This window comes from Tachypleus tridentatus, chromosome 6 (assembly GCF_004210375.1).
Source record: "Tachypleus tridentatus isolate NWPU-2018 chromosome 6, ASM421037v1, whole genome shotgun sequence".
In the NCBI taxonomy this organism is placed as follows: Eukaryota; Metazoa; Arthropoda; class Merostomata; order Xiphosura; family Limulidae; genus Tachypleus; species Tachypleus tridentatus.
Genome location: NC_134830.1, coordinates 10,998,053 through 11,004,052, shown reverse-complemented (window position 1 = coordinate 11,004,052; position 6,000 = coordinate 10,998,053). Strand labels below are relative to the sequence as shown.

Sequence of the window (6,000 nt, the reverse complement as noted above, 5' to 3'; positions counted from 1 at the left end):
GGTGACCAGTGTGCACGAGTTCAATGAATAAATATTTCAAAGTTAAGTTTGTATAATTAAATTCCATATTCATATTTACAAGGAGGTTGTTCATTTTTTGGATTATTTATTACTTATCTGTATACATACGAGTCGCATCATGTATTAAAAATTTGGTAAAATTAAAGTATGATTATGTCTTTCGAAGAAAATTGGGGAAAAGCTTTGCTTCTAACATGTTACGCAACTATTACTCGTCTGTTTCGTGTAGAGAAAGAAATGGCTGTAAGCGCTAATTACAAAGAAATCCATGGTACCGCGTTGTTCTAGGTAGAAATAAAAGGCTTGATAAAATGACTGAACGGGTTTCGACGTTGAATTAAGAAAAATTAAAACATTTAAAGTGATTTAAACTTTATCTTTAAAACCATAAGACATACTACTGAAGATGTTAAAAATTGTAACCAAGATAAACTTTTGAAATTAACAGTAATATTAAAAAGTAAAATACTGTGAAACTGAAAGGTCAAGAACGTAACGTTTTCCAAAATTGTTATCGTAACTTTGAAACAAGATGGACATAAATAGCAAGCATTAATTTATTAAATGCATACGCTGTTATTGAAGGGTTAAAAAGGGTGAACATTTTAAATTTGATATATGTACAAGAAGTTTAATGGTAAGTGCTCAATTGTTTCACTCATCCATCACAAAATTAACAATTATGTTTGAGAACATTCACATAAGTAATGTTTATGCAAATTAAAAGTAGTTTTGCTAAATGACAGATCCGATCATGATATTAGCCTAAAACGCGATTAAAATGTAAGTACAAGAAAAAAGTACTGAATAAAACATTATTGACTGATAAGTTGTATTAAATAAATATTTGTTTTCACCCAACAATTGGTTTGTTTATTACAGGACAGATAAAACTTTCGGCGCCTGTCCTGTGAAAGTCGGTTTTCGCGGGGCACTCGCGTTTCCACACATCCAAATCTCAGACATTGGATCTTTAGATCCCAGCCAAAGTCAACACTATTGCCCAGTCCTGAATCGAGTCGTTTCACGTTGGTGTCTGCTTGTCGGGCTCTGGCCTGGCTCACTTCTTCAGTGCCGTCTTTGTTTCGCTTTCCCCTTTCTCACCTGTTAATTTTATAATGCCCCATCGCACTGCACCTTAAAGAAGTAAAATTACACAAGGCGAAATTTCAAGCACAGTTAAATAATTTTTCACGTGAGGGGCCGAAGATGAACCACAACGTTCCTGATCACTTCTGTTGGGGAGAGAATTCTTGAGACTTCTCCCTCTCTCTCCAAACTGAAACCCTGCCAAGTTCGTTTGCGTTTTGGTTTGTTTGTTTTTGAATTTCGAACAAAGCTACACGATGGCTATCTGCGCCAGCTGTCCCTAATTTAACAGTGTAAGACTAGAGGGAAGGCAATTAGTCATCACCACCCACCGCCAACTCTTTTACCAACGAATACTGGTATTGACCGTAACTTTATAACAACCTCACGGCTGAAAGGGCAAGCATGTTTGGTATGACGGGGATTAGAACCCACGCTCCTCGGATTGCGAATCGAGTGCTTTAACCATCTGGTCATGCCGGGTCTTATGCTGGTTTAATTTTGATTCTAGTTGATGTATAAGTAGGGCTTATTTGATTTTACGTTTGTTTCCCTACTTAGTAGCTGGGAGTTTTCTATGGTTATGTTGCGTTTATTTGATTTACACTGGTTCGAAAACGTGTGAAGGTGTTTTGTTGTTGTACTTTGAATCTAGTGTCCATTTTTCTGCTTGTTTCTCGAATATAGAAGTCGTGGCAGTTGTCGCATTACAAGATGAAAACAGACCCAGTACTCGTTTCCTCTTATTCAAGTATTTCTGTCTCACTAATGCTGGGCCCTTTTATTTTTGCGTTATCGTCTTTAATATTTTGGAAAATTACATGAGAAAATGATATTTATAAAACACGATTACAATATTTATATTAATTCCAGATTTGTTGAAGTTTGCATAATCGTAGTATGAAAACAGTTATAATGCGAAATATATGTTCAGTATTAAAAACGTTTTTCCAAAACACAATATTTCATCGAGAACTAAAACATCATAGCAACAACTCGCGCTAAAATTCATGCACCACTAAAGTCGCTTTCAACTCTATTTTTATTCATAGATTGTTGTCTCACCGACGTGAGACTTCAAAATTTGCCTATAGGCTCATTGTAATGTTCCTCCACGGTAATCTTTAGTAAAGGCGAAAGATTAATACGAAATGAAGGGAAACCTGAGCATTAAAGCAATTTCTCTCAAACGCCTCTACTTATACAAACACTTTCGAAACGATTTCGTCGGTGTTACAGGAATTAGACGTCGTTATATGGAATTCACCTTCATACATCTTAAAATATGATACAACTTTTGTATCATACAATTTTATTACATTGTTTTGTTTTTAAAGAGAATGTCAACTGTGTTGTAAAAAACGTACGAAACTTCTCGAAGTGATAACAATCCCGATAGTGGACAAGTTCATCCTTACCGTCTGAAAAGGGGGACGATGCATTTTAGATGAGAACATTAAAACTGTGGTTCAGAGTGAGACTAATATCTTCTGATATCTTGTTACACGCATCTGATGTTTCAGGTATTTGTGCTGAATTAAAGGACCAAAATAACCTTTAAAGACAAGCGTAAAACACTAGATATAATAGGGGGTAAACCACATTTTACTTTTAAATCTGATCACTAAACTACTTGTTTAACTATCATAATAACTGAATAATTTCTCAAACATCTGGAAATTTACTTTCGAACTTTATGATAATCAGAAACATCAATAACCAAACACTGTATGAAACGTATTTATTTGCTTTCGTGTGCCCGTGAAACGGCGTTACTTTGAACAACATCAAATTTCTCAAAGTCTAATTACATTTAACACTACCTGAAATTGAAGTTTCTCCGGAAAGGCGTGATCGTTGTTTGACATCGTTTGGTGTGAAAAACATTTGGGCCGAACAAACAACAAAGTCTGCCGTACACTCAAATTTTATAAAAAGCAATACAGAAACATAAGTCTCTTTGAACGCTGTTTTCGGTAAATCATTAATTTTAGTAGTTTGGTGGTACTACTTTTGCTCGTGGTGCGTTATTCTCCGTAGTTCACGTGACATGAAAGTACTTCAACCTATGTTTACGTTTTAGTGATTCAAAAAGTCCACTTTAACTTTGTAATGTCTTGAGTGTTACCTAACTTAAATATCGATCAATGAGTTCTCAACATATTTGCTTAAAAAATATTGGTAGTTTTAATATTAAATTATTTTAAGTTAATTGACTGTTTTTGCTTAAATTTCTAACTCCTATACGAAATACGTTTTTTTTTCTTGTTTTCTTTTTAAATCCATTGTTTAGCATCAAGTGTTACTATTCGAGTAATTGTTACTTTTTAAAATACATTTACCGGGTCAATCTAATGCTGAATCAGACACGCCCATTTGTACAGTTAGTTGCCTGTGCTTATAGTTTACTGCATTTAAGCCTGAAGAAGGTTGTGGTACTTGAACAAACGGTATCCATAATGGGGCTTGAAGCTTTTCTATAAAATGTTGATCCTGATTAGGCGTTTTAAATACCGCTTTGATAGGCACGACAAAGTGATTGGCTTTATAGCATAAGATACTGTTACTAAACTTTACATTTGAACACAATAATAAATCAATATGCAATGGTTAAAGCGAGGTGATATGCATACTAAAGAAATAAACAGCGGGATAAAATACTGAGGACAATAAAAGAACAGTTATATGGCGACAAAGCTGTTTAACTGTAACTATTGACTTCACACACACAATTACGGCAGGTGTTTAGGTATAAGATTAATATTTCTTGCAAAACATTAATCCCCTGCAGTGCTCGAAGACTAAACAGTCCTCCTTCAACCCCACACATTCAGAAAATAACTAAGTGAATGGATAATAAGGATAGACAGATTGATGGGTGTGATTTGATTCGTGTAAATGCTAGTCTGGTAGGCGTGGCAGGCAACAAAGCGAAGGCAAAGCAAGAAAAGGGACGAGGAGAGACGACGAGATGCAGGTCGGATAAATCATGAACAATACACAAACGGGCCAATTCAGGGATCAAAGTGCCCGAGCAGGGATGTACAGATCATCCGACTTACGTTTGGCTTTATGAACCATTTCCGATCAAACATCACTCTAACCTTACTCGCCTCAAGCACACGCATAACGAGAACATGCTATACAACACTGGTGACCAGTGTGCACGAGTTCAATGAATAAATATTTCAAAGTTAAGTTTGTATAATTAAATTCCATATTCATATTTACAAGGAGGTTGTTCATTTTTTGGATTATTTATTACTTATCTGTATACATACGAGTCGCATCATGTATTAAAAATTTGGTAAAATTAAAGTATGATTATGTCTTTCGAAGAAAATGGTGGGAAAAGCTTTGCTTCTAACATGTTACGCAACTATTACTCGTCTGTTTCGTGTAGAGAAAGAAATGGCTGTAAGCGCTAATTACAAAGAAATCCATGGTACTCGCGTTGTTCTAGGTAGAAATAAAAGGCTTGATAAAATGACTGAACGGGTTTCGACGTTGAATTAAGAAAAATTAAAACATTTAAAGTGATTTAAACTTTTATCTTTAAAACCATAAGACATACTACTGAAGATGTTAAAAATTGTAACCAAGATAAACTTTTGAAATTAACAGTAATATTAAAAGTAAAATACTGTGAAACTGAAAGGTCAAGAACGTAACGTTTTCCAAAATTGTTATCGTAACTTTGAAACAAGATGGACATAAATAGCAAGCATTAATTTATTAAATGCATACGCTGTTATTGAAGGGTTAAAAGGGTGAACATTTTAAATTTGATATATGTACAAGAAGTTTAATGGTAAGTGCTCAATTGTTTCACTCATCCATCACAAAATTAACAATTATGTTTGAGAACATTCACATAAGTAATGTTTATGCAAATTAAAAGTAGTTTTGCTAAATGACAGATCCGATCATGATATTAGCCTAAAACGCGATTAAAATGTAAGTACAAGAAAAAAGTACTGAATAAAAACATTATTGACTGATAAGTTGTATTAAATAAATATTTGTTTTCACCCAACAATTGGTTTGTTTATTACAGGACAGATAAAACTTTCGGCGCCTGTCCTGTGAAAGTCGGTTTTCGCGGGCACTCGCGTTTCCCCACACATCCAAATCTCAGACATTGGATCTTTAGATCCCAGCCAAAGTCAACACTATTGCCCAGTCCTGAATCGAGTCGTTTCACGTTGGTGTCTGCTTGTCGGGCTCTGGCCTGGCTCACTTCTTCAGTGCCGTCTTTGTTTCGCTTTCCCCTTTCTCACCTGTTAATTTTATAATGCCCCATCGCACTGCACCTTAAAGAAGTAAAATTACACAAGGCGAAATTTCAAGCACAGTTAAATAATTTTTCACGTGAGGGGCCGAAGATGAACCACAACGTTCCTGATCACTTCTGTTGGGGAGAGAATTCTTGAGACTTCTCCCTCTCTCTCCAAACTGAAACCCTGCCAAGTTCGTTTGCGTTTTGGTTTGTTTGTTTTTGAATTTCGAACAAAGCTACACGATGGCTATCTGCGCCAGCTGTCCCTAATTTAACAGTGTAAGACTAGAGGGAAGGCAATTAGTCATCACCACCCACCGCCAACTCTTTTACCAACGAATACTGGTATTGACCGTAACTTTATAACAACCTCACGGCTGAAAGGGCAAGCATGTTTGGTATGACGGGGATTAGAACCCACGCTCCTCGGATTGCGAATCGAGTGCTTTAACCATCTGGTCATGCCGGGTCTTATGCTGGTTTAATTTTGATTCTAGTTGATGTATAAGTAGGGCTTATTTGATTTTACGTTTGTTTCCCTACTTAGTAGCTGGGAGTTTTCTATGGTTATGTTGCGTTTATTTGATTTACACTGGTTCGAAAACGTGTGA

At 35.6% G+C, this 6,000-nt stretch overlaps 1 non-coding gene across 1 annotated transcript; it reads right to left on the bottom strand.

Moving 5' to 3' along the window:
• Positions 1 to 2,168: 2,168 nt before the first annotated feature.
• LOC143254660 (U5 spliceosomal RNA) lies at positions 2,169 to 2,281 on the bottom strand. The gene has a single exon (XR_013030314.1). It is a non-coding gene; the product is annotated as a U5 spliceosomal RNA (small nuclear RNA).
• Between the last annotated feature and the right edge of the window lie 3,719 nt (positions 2,282 to 6,000).